The sequence below is a fragment of the Phocoena sinus genome, chromosome 2 (genome assembly GCF_008692025.1).
Source record: "Phocoena sinus isolate mPhoSin1 chromosome 2, mPhoSin1.pri, whole genome shotgun sequence".
NCBI lineage: Eukaryota > Metazoa > Chordata > Mammalia > Artiodactyla > Phocoenidae > Phocoena > Phocoena sinus.
In genome coordinates, this window is record NC_045764.1 from 76,895,915 (window position 1) to 76,907,338 (window position 11,424).

The following is an 11,424-nucleotide window of genomic DNA, read 5'->3' on the forward strand; positions in this document are numbered from 1 at the left end:
GATAATGTAATTATCCTAGTTTATTGATGTCAAGTGCATGTTGATTACAAATGGAACAGGAAGTATTTACTTGCCTCCTGCTTCTCCAAGCTGGTTGTGAAATCAGAGCCCAGCTTTAGAGCAAACATGAAGCCTGCACCTTTCATAATTGTAATGGGATCCAGATGTGGCTCCGTCCACAAAGGCAAGTGATGAAAGCAGTAAATGGGTCCCATGCACATATGCTCTGCCCAGGTGGGATCCACTTCCAGCTCCCTCTCTGTGAGCCCATATTGTTCTGCATTTCTTCCAATTAAGTCTGATGATGTAAAAAAATTAAAATGCATTCCCACGGTGATTTGCACAAAGTAGGTGCTTGTTTGTTAATATTTCAGGGATGGCAGAGTGTCTCAAGGAAAGGAATCTGAAAGCCACTGAACATGTGGCACTCTTAGGGTGTTGCTGGATGAGATGGAAATTTCTTGATATAGTGGGAGGCCAACATCATGGTGAGGGAGGAGCCTTTGAAGGGAACCACAGCAGAGTACTAAGGACTGAGCCCCAGGGTTGCTGAAATGGACAGAAGCCGAGTGTGAAGAGTTGGAGAGTCAAAGAATACAGTACCCTGGAAGCCAGGAGGTGGGAGTGTCAGGAAGGAAGGTGCTGTGGGCATCAGTGCTCAGAGGTATCTTTCTTGCTATGGGAAGACCTGCAGCTCCCACTCTCCCATTACATTTAGTTTCTCTGTTTGAAAGGGGTGGGGTGGGCTCTTCTTTTCCTCTTTTATTTTCTTCAGCATTCACCATCCCTTTTTTCTCTCCTATTCCCCACCCAAATTTTAAAGTGTATTTCTGCAATAAAGTTTATTGTTTAAAAAAATATTCATTTTCTCAGTTGAATAGAATAAGAAAGAGTTAACATAGTTTTCTTAAAACCATTCAGTACATTTTTATATTGGGTTTGTTTGGTTTTTTCCATAAGATGGTTCTGATAGTGTTTAGTTGTCTTTAACTTCATTCGAAACAATTTTTTTAGATTGTACTGTGACAGCTGTCATATCAGCTGTGCATTTTTAAAAAAATGTACCAAAATTGGTGAATTTTTGTGTAGCCATTTTAATATTGAAGATGGAAGGGGAAAAAGCAGCATTTTCCGCATATTATACTTTATTATTTCAAGAAAGGTTGAAACGCAGAAAAAGAGATTTGTGCAGCATATGGAGAAGGTGCTGTGACTGACTGAACGTGTCAAAAGTGGTGTGCGAAATTTCATGCTGGAGATTTCTTGCTGGACGATGCTCCACAGTTGGGTAGATCAGTTGAAGTTGATAGTGATCAAATTGAGACATTAATTGAGAACAATCAACATTATACCACGCTGGAGGTAGCCAACATACTCAAAATACACAAATCAAGCATTGAAAATCATTTGCACCAGCTTGGTTATGTGAATCGCTTTGATGTTTGGGTTCCACATAAATTAAGCAAAAAAAACCTTCTTGACTGTATTTCCACATGCGATTCTCTACTGAAACATAACAAAAACGTTCCATTTTTAAAACAAATTGTGATGGACGATGAAAAGCAGATACTGTACAATAATGTGAAATGGAAGAGACCGTGGGGCAAGCGAAATGAACCACCACCACCCACCACACCAAAGGCCGGTCTTCATCCAAAGAAAGGTGATGTTGTGTATATGGTGGGACTGGAAGGGAGTCCTCTATTATGAGCTCCTTCTGGAAAACAAAACGATTAATTCCAACAAGTACTGTTCCCAATTAGACCAACTGAAAGCAGCACTCGATGAAGAGCATCCGGAATTAGTCAACAGAAAATGCATAATCTTCCATCAGGATAACACAAGACCGCATGTTTCTTTGATGACCAGGCAAAAGCTGTTACAGCTTGGCTGGGAAGTTCTCATTCATCCGCCGTATTCACCAGACATTGCACCTTCGGATTTCCATTTATTTCAGTCCTTACAAAATTCTATTAATGGAAAAAATTTCAATTCCCTGGAAGACTGTAAAAGGCACCTGGAACAGTTCTTTGCTCAAAGAGACAAAAGGTGTTGGGAAGATGGAATTATGAAGTTGCCTGAAAAATGACAGAAGGTAGTGGAACAAAATGGTGAATACACGGTTCAATAAAGTTCTTGGTAAAAATGAAAAACGTGTCTTTTATTTTTGCTTAAAAACCAAAGGAACCTTTTGGCTAACCCTGTAAATGCCCACATTTTCATACAAATGGAGATAAGTGGGCATTCTTAATACAGTATAGAGACAAAACACCCTAAACAAATTAACACATTTAAAGAACCTCTTATCAGTTACAGAGGCCCAGTTCCCAAATAGTTTAAAATAGAAATGGCTTAATTTGAAAACCATACTCTGCTGTGATCTGAATTTTAAAAAATTGTAGTTTTCAGTTTTGCTCTAGTGTTCCAGAGTATTTTAACATTGTATATGTAAATCATATGTGTGTATTTTTATTCTGTTCTGGAGGCTTATTACAGTATTTACACTATTATCAGGAAATGAAATGATTCATATAATTGAATATTTGAACAAGTGCAGCTGATGTGATGGAGCCAAGTTTTTTTTTAATTTAAAGAAGTATTTTTTTCTATTACACAAATATACATGTTCACTATACAAAATTTAGAAAATACAGATAAACCGAAAGAAGAAAATGAAAACAAATCCATAATCCCATTCTTCATAAATTACTTATTCTAACATATGTTTATATATTTAGGGTGACATTTTGGAAAGGAGCACTAAAAACTCAGCCCCCAAGACAGTAGGCATAAATGGGGCTGTCCTAGGCTAACCAGCAGAGATGGCCACCCTAGTTGTCAAACATCTACTATGCCCCAAATTGTGTGGGTGCCATGGAGACAGCAGTGAGGAAAAAGACAAAACTCTCTGCTCTGGTGGAGCTTATATTCTAGTGTTAATATTGACCACAGTTAGCATCAGGGTATATATTCTTCTAGTCATATATATGGACATATTTTTCTTTCTTTAAGTAAAAACATAGTGTATTTCATCATTTTAATGAAAATCTTTTAAAGTGTACAATACACCCTCCTGACTTCTTGTATAGAGGACTCTCACTGTCATCATGCACTTTCTAAGGAGGTAATGCTGGAAATAACACTAAACCAGGAGACCTTGCCCCAGGCTCCTGCTCACTCTTATACTCACCAGCCATGAGACTGTCCTGATCATTTCCCCTCTTCGGTCTCAGTTTCTTCATGTGCAAAATTCAGACAAAATTTAGACATATGTTCTGCCCAGGTTCACCCCGCTTCCAGCTCCCTCTCTGTGAGCCAGTATTGTTCTGCATTTCCTCCAATTAGCTCTGATGATGTAAAAAGATTAAAATGCATCCACCATGGCACCAAGGTACCTTGAAATTTTTAAATCTGTGACTACATAGTTCTGTGATTTCCTTCTAATTATGTGGGCCAAATTTTGTTAAGTGGGGAAAATTCTCTGATTTTTCTGACAAAAATAAGAAAGAAAATTTTTTCTGCATTAAGTTGTACTTTATAATGTGATGAATGTAATAATTACTTGATGGACATGTTAATATTTTGCATATATTTCTGTGATAAATATATTAGGGAGCCTTATTTCCCAAAGTGGTTGTCAAATGTGTGAAAGAAGATTTATTTCTTTTTTTTTTTTTTTTTTTTTTAAACATCTTTATTGGGGTATAATTGCTTTACAATGGTGTGTTAGTTTCTGCTTTATAACAAAGTGAATCAGCTATACATATACATATGTTCCCATATGTCTTCCCTCTTGCGTCTCCCTCCCTCCCACTCTCCCCATCCCACCCTTCCAGGCTGTCACAAAGCACCGAGCTAATATCCCTGTGCCTTGCGGCTGCTTCCCCCCAGCTATCTACCTTACTACGTTTGTTAGTGTGTATATGTCCATGACTCTCTCTCGCCCTGTCAAAACTCACCCCTCCCCCTCCCCATACCCTCAAGTCCGTTCTCCAGTAGGTCTGCGTCTTTATTCCTATCTTACCCCTAGGTTCTTCATGACATTTTTTTCCCTTAAATTCCATATATATGTGTTAGCATACGGTATTTGTCTTTTTCTTTCTGACTTACTTCACTCTGTATGACAGACTCTAGGTCTATCCATCTCATTACAAATAGCTCAATTTCATTTCTTTTTAAGGCTGAGTAATATTCCATTGTGTATATGTGCCACATCTTCTTTATCCATTCATCCGATGATGGGCGCTTAGGTTGTTTCCATGTCCTGGCTATTGTAAATAGAGCTGCAATGAACATTTTGGTACATGACTCTTTTTGAATTTTGGTTTTCTCAGGGTATATGCCAAGTAGTGGGATTGCTGGGTCATATGGTAATTCTATTTGTAGTTTTTTAAGGAACCTCCATACTGTTCTCCACAGTGGCTGAACCAATTCACATTCCCACCAGCAGTGCAAGAGTGTCCCCTTTTCTCCACACCCTCTCCAGCATTTATTGTTTCTAGATTTTTTGATGATGGCCATTCTGACTGGTGTGAGATGATATCTCATTGTAGTTTTGATTTGCATTTCTCTAATGATTAATGATGTTGAGCATTCTTTCATGTGTTTGTTGGCATTCTGTATATCTTCTTTGGAGAAATGTCTATTTAGGTCTTCTGCCCATTTTTGGATGGGGTTGTTTGTTTTTTTGTTATTGAGCTGCATGAGCTGCTTGTAAATTTTGGAGATTAATCCTTTGTCAGTTGCTTCATTTGCAAATGTTTTCTCCCATTCTGAGGGTTGTCTTTTGGTCTTGGTTATGGTTTCCTTTGCTGTGCAAAAGCTTTGAAGTTTCATTAGGTCCCATTTGTTTATTTTTGTTTTTATTTCCATTACTCTAGGAGGTGGGTCAGAAAGGATCTTGCTGTGATTTATGTCATAGAGTGTTCTTCCTATGTTTTCTTCTAAGAGTTTGATAGTTTCTGGCCTTACATTTAGGTCTTTAATCCATTTTGAGCTTATTTTTGTGTATGGTGTTAGGGAGTGATCTAATCTCATACTTTTACATGTACCTGTCCAGTTTTCCCAGCACCATTTATTGAAGAGGCTGTCCTTTCTCCACTGTACATTCCTGCCTCCTTTATCAAAGATAAGGTGTCCATATGTGCGTGGGTTTATCTCTGGGCTTTCTATCCTGTTCCACTGATCTATCTTTCTGTTTTTGTGCCAGTACCATACTGTCTTGATTACTGTTGCTTTGTAATATAGTCTGAAGTCAGGGAGCCTGATTCCTCCAGCTCCTTTTTTCGTTCTCAAGATTGCTTTGGCTATTCGGGGTCTTTTGTGTTTCCATACAAATTGCGAAATTTTTTGTTCTAGTTCTGTGAAAAATGCCAGTGGTAGTTTGATAGGGATTGCATTGAATCTGTAGATTGCTTTGGGTAGTAGAGTCATTTTCACAATGTTGATTCTTCCCATCCAAGAACATGGTATATCTCTCCATCTATTTGTATCATCTTTAATTTCTTTCATCAGTGTCTTATAATTTTCTGCATACAGGTCTTTCGTATCCTTAGGTAGGTTTATTCCTAGATATTTTATTCTTTTTGTTGCAATGGTAAATGGGAGTGTTTTCTTGATTTCACTTTCAGATTTTTCATCATTAGTATATAGGAATGCCAGAGATTTCTGTGCATTAATTTTGTATCCTGCTACTTTACCAAATTCATTGATTAGCTCTAGTAGTTTTCTGGTAGCATCTTTAGGATTCTCTATGTATAGTATCATGTCATCTGCAAACAGTGACAGCTTTACTTCTTCTTTTCCGATTTGGATTCCTTTTATTTCCTTTTCTTCTCTGATTGCTGTGGCTAAAACTTCCAAAACTATGTTGAATAAGAGTGGTGAGAGTGGGCAACCTTGTCTTGTTCCTGATCTTAGTGGAAATGCTTTCAGTTTTTCACCATTGAGGATGATGTTTGCTGTGGGCTTGTCATATATGGCTTTTATTATGTTTAGGAAAGTTCCCTCTATGCCTACTTTCTGGAGGGTTTTTATCATAAATGGGTGTTGAATTTTGTCGAAAGCTTTCTCTGCATCTATTGAGATGATCATATGGTTTTTCTCCTTCAGTTTGTTAATATGGTTTATCACATTGATAGATTTGCGTATATTGAAGAATCCTTGCATTCCTGGAATAAACCCCACTTGATCATGATTTATTTCTTAAATTATTCAATAGGATAACTTTTTAGGTAAAATGATCAACAGTATCAGATTTTGATTCAGCTCCTGAAGTCTGAGGACAAGCAATACTTTTCTCAAAAGTCAGCACAAGATGTTTTTCTGCTTCTGGGAGTATTGAAGAGATCCAGTATCAGCTTTACTTGTGGTGTTTTAATCTAGATGCTAGTAAACGTGTTCCTTTCTTCTGAGTCTTAGCAGACCGAGAATAAAGTTCCACGTTCTGTTCGTCTGTCCATGTTTTTTGCCTGTTACTCATATATTGGCAAAAGTGAAGAGACACTGGATTCTGTAGCATTCGGTAGATTGTAGGTCCATTTGCAACCACATTAAAAGTACTTTGAGGTAAATTCAATGCGCAGATTTACAGTTGCTTAACAATAAACTTTTCCTTTAAATTTAATGAGACAAGTTTACAATGTCTATATAGTTTATAGTACTAAATTAAATCAATTCTAAACCTGTAAGAACCATCAACATAACCATATGCATATATTTCAATATTCCTCAAATTAGCATATACAGTCATAAGCAAAAATAAATTACTTCCTGTAGAACTGTTTTAACTACTCATTTAAAAAAATACTATAATCTGCCTGGTTCTCAACCTCTTATATAATATGTTTAACAGGAGTCCATTCATAGTCTGCCTTTCGTGTAGGAAGGCCTGTAATTCTCCGCTGCGGGACGGGCTGTCAATCCTGACAGGGCCCTGGCAGGAAACTAGAAGAGGGAGGTGGGGAACTAGGCCGTGCAGGCACCATGGAATGTGCAGGAATGAGAGCCTGGTGGCACTGGGTCTTTTGATTTTTAAAGAGAAACCCGAAGCATGAGAATGAGAAAAATTTAACGTCAGCTAATTTTTTAATACATTGTACAATCTTCCCCCGACACCTCACCCCCAAATCTGTGGTCCAGAGTCAGCCAGTGGGCTGCCCGGAGATGACAGCTGGGCAGCAGTGTGAGGAGCCTGAGCAGTAGAAATCAACAGAAGTGGAACAGTTGTAATACTGGCTGTGCGGGGAGTCTCAGGCTCATGTGATGGTGCATAGAGAATGAGGGGTTTAAAGGCAGAAGATATTTGCAGTTGACCCGGATTTAAAGAGCAGGACTCAGCAAGGTAGAGAGAGAAAGAAGTTTGTTTCCTGAGACAGCTGATGCTCAGGCATGAAGACAAGTCAGTGCAATAGGTGCCTCTGTCCTCTGGCTACAGTTTCATTCAATGCAGTGATGTGGGACAAGGGAGCAATTGGGCACTTTTTAGGTTAAGCAGTAGAGGAGGGAGATGATTGATGAATGAGCCTCAAGCTTCAAATGAAAGGACACAGCCTGGAGGCTGTGGGGCTGAGGGACTTCCTGCACGACTCTGAGGTGACTTCTAGAACCAGGTAAGAAAGAAGGGTGGGGCTTCCCTGGTGGCGCAGTGGTTGAGAGTCCGCCTGCCGATGCAGGGGATGGGGGTTCGTGCCGCGGTCCGGGAAGATCCCGCATGCCGCGGAGCGGCTGGGCCCGTGAACCATGGCCGCTGAGCCTGCGTGTCCGGAGCCTGTGCTCCGCAACGGGAGAGGCCACAGCAGTGAGAGGCCCGCGTACCGAAAAATTAAAAAAAAAAAAAAGAAAAGAAAGAAGGGTGGAGTTGGTGAGGGTTGCTGCCAAGAAAGGAGGGAATAAACACCAAGAGATCTTTGTAATCATTTGGGGAGCTTTGCAATTTCTCCATGCTTATTACTCCTGTTACCACCGCTCTCCATGTTCTTGTAGTGATTAGATGAAACTCCCATAAAAAGAAAGGCGAGAGCATGCATGTTTATTTTTTTTTGCGGTACGCGGGCCTCTCACTGTTGTGGCCTCTCCCGTTGCGGAGCACAGGCTCCGGACGCGCAGGCTCAGCGGCCATTGCTCACGGGCCCAGCCGCTCCACGGCATGTGGGATCTTCCCGGACCGGGGCACGAACCCGTGTTCCCTGCATCGGCAGGTGGACTCTCAACCACTGCGCCACTAGGGAAGCCCCATGCATGTTTATTTTGAGGACCAGCAAAAGGAAGCTGGGAACCATGAGGACTCTAGGTAACTTTTCCTTTGGGATTGGGCAGGGGCACCAGTAAAAAGAGAGGAAAGTGGGCTGAGTCTCTGGAGATTTGGGAAGTTTGGGAAAGGGAAGTTTGCCTGAAGAACCAACCTGGGAAGGAGAGCAGAGCCCAGCACTGTGCTGGTTGAAGGCTGGAATGGCCCCCTCCCATCTGGCGCTTCCAGACACAATAGAGAACACCCAGTTAAACTTGAATTTCAAATGAATCGCACAAGAATTTTAGTATAGGTATGTCCCATGCAATATTTGAGACATACTTACACAAAGAAATTATTTGTTGCTTACCTGAAATTCAAACCTAATTGAGTGTCTTGTATTTTTATTAGCTGAATCTGGCAAGCCTGCCTCCATATTTTCTAGCCCTCCAACCTCACTGTACTGCCATGTGATTAGGGGCTGTGTAAGCCCCATGCAGGAGGGAAGGGTGACCCAGAAAGCAGCCAGGTAGATTTGAAATAAACTCCCTACCGAAGGGCTGCGGGCCTAGGGACAAAGTCCCTGCCTGGGTGGAGGAGGTGTCATACTTTGGGTATTGGAGTCAGACACTCGTTCCCCCACCTCCTACTGGCTTTGTGATCCTTAGCAAGTTATACGATATCTCTGAGACTCAGTTTTTTCATCTGTAAAATGGAGGAAATGATACCTCCTACTAGTGTAATGCAAATGTTAAATGAGATAGTGTAGTAACATTCCGAGCAGGGTACCCAGATAAATTGCTTGATATAATGGTAGGGGCAGTTCTTATTACTCTGCTCATGAGGTACATTTCTTTTAAAGTCACACTCCCATGGGTAATGCCTGGTCAAGAAAACCCAGCCCACTGGACATTCCAAGGCTAATCTTGTTCCCTTGATGTTCCTGGAGATTTATTAGCAGATGTTGGGAGGATGGGATAAGCTCATACTATTCTTCTCAGAAAGCACTGTAACTCAAGATCTGCTTCTCCACTGCCTGGTTGTTGCTCTAAAACAGAGCCAAGCAAACACCCTACTCCTCCCTCCAGGTAGACAAGCGAGAGATTCAAACCATCACTGTGTCAGTGCAGGCACACTCATGGCTAAATCTAACACTAGGCTGGGAGGAGGGTAGGTGGCCTGCTTCCTCCTAACTTTCCTCTAATAAACTCAGATTCCCCAGAATTAAGTGTGTTGGCAAAGAATTTCAAGGCACACAAAGGTGACGCTTGGCATTTGCAAAGAAGAAATTACTTTTAGCTTGTTTTGCTTAAATCTGTTCATCTTTGTCTAAACTGCTGTGTTACAAAAAATATAAAAATTATCAGAGTTTCAGCTACATTTCTTTGGCTCAGATTTTAGTGGGGAAAAAGATGTGTTTGGAGATGGAAGGCAGTCAGCCGCAGGCAGGGTGATGGGAGTCATCTAAGATGCTTAGACTCTAGTCCTATGTTCCATCTGCAGCATATAAAGTAAATCCAATTGTTGCAACCTTTCTTCCTTTCCCATATATAAGGACAGAATGGCCGGAGTGATCATCAAAAATGCAGAAACAACAGAATTTGATTAATTAATACATTATTTCTCTCTGGAAGGCCATGCCACAGAGTAGTGGTGTTGCAGAAGGTGCCCAACAAGGCCTATTCTTGACTTTGCTCCATGAAATCTTGAGCAAAACCCGATCTCTCAGAGCTCCTTATCATCTATAAAATAAGATTTAAAAAATCTCCATTCTATCTACCACAGTGGTTATGGTGAGGGTCAAATGAGATCATGTATGTGAAATGTTGATGTGCCCTAGAACTCCATCCTCAGCCCCCTTTATCTTGTTCTGTAGTCCGGGCACGTCAATTGTCACCAATACAATGATGGACAGCTGAATGATTGATTGGCCATATTTCTCACTACCTAACAGGCCTGTAATCTTGGATTTTACAAAGTTATCTTACAGCAAATAAATTGAAAACTGAACCCATTGCATTACCAACACCCCTACCCAGACCTGCTTCACATGCCTGTGATTCTTACAAGGTTCAGTCCAACTGATGGGTCTTGACCAGACCTAGTGCCCACTATGCTTCTGGGTACCTTTCCCACACCAGACTTCTCTAGTCTCCCCAGGAGGAACCTGGACAGTCATTACCTTTAAAATACCCAGAATCCTGTGAAAGTGATACTTGGACTTAGAAGATGGAACTCAAATTCTGCCTCTTGTTTCATGAAAGAAAAAAGGTTCTGTATCTGAGGACAACTAATTAAAAATGGACAGGCTGAGTAAAAACTTCATGGGTCCTCTTACACTAATGTCTTGCATTCCATGTGATAAGGAACAAAGAACTGATGCTAAACATAGAAATCTCTTGGACAATTGAGTTCTGACTGTCTAACTGGGGTGAGCAGAGCCAGCCAGAAAATTATGCTGCTTGAGGAAGAGAAAGTAAAGTGTTTGAGGCAGAGACTCTGTCTGTTAAATTCTCTTTACCTAAAGCAATATCAAGAACACAGTAAGAGGTTGGAAAATATTTTTGAATGAACAAAGGAGAGTAATGATTTAAAAGAGGATCACTAGGTCCATGAGCAATGTTGCAGATTTGGTTTTCATGAAGGTTGCATTCCGTCCTCCGATTCATAACCGAGCTGGTGGTATTCTCATGCGCTGCGTGAATATTTTACCCATTTTGAAAATTACTCTCAAACTCCTACATAAACTCTGAATTCCATTGTTGGACAGTTTTCAAGTTTAAAATTCCCCCACAGTAGGTCATATAGTTTTCATTTCTTAATGTTTATATTCTATGTTTTATGTAGAGTTTGTTCAAAGATAATGGTAAGAGGTTATTCTTTGCCTCCCCAGAAAATAATCAGGATCCAGCAGGCAAACTGAATCTTGGCATTTGTATTGAGACTTAGGAGAGAAATATTTTCCCTAGTGTTATGAATGTTAAATTGTAGAGCAATTTTCTTTATCTGAAGCCCTTGACAAAACATAAACTTTGTTATCATTGGTACAGGCTAACTGGGTATGAATTGTGCCTGAAAAAAAAAAATGCAGGGATAGAGCAGGGAAGGCAAATACATTGCAAACATGATGCTACTACTACTATTCACACCCACAGTAGTCATCACTAATTGATTGCAGCCTTCTTCCTACTAAGTTG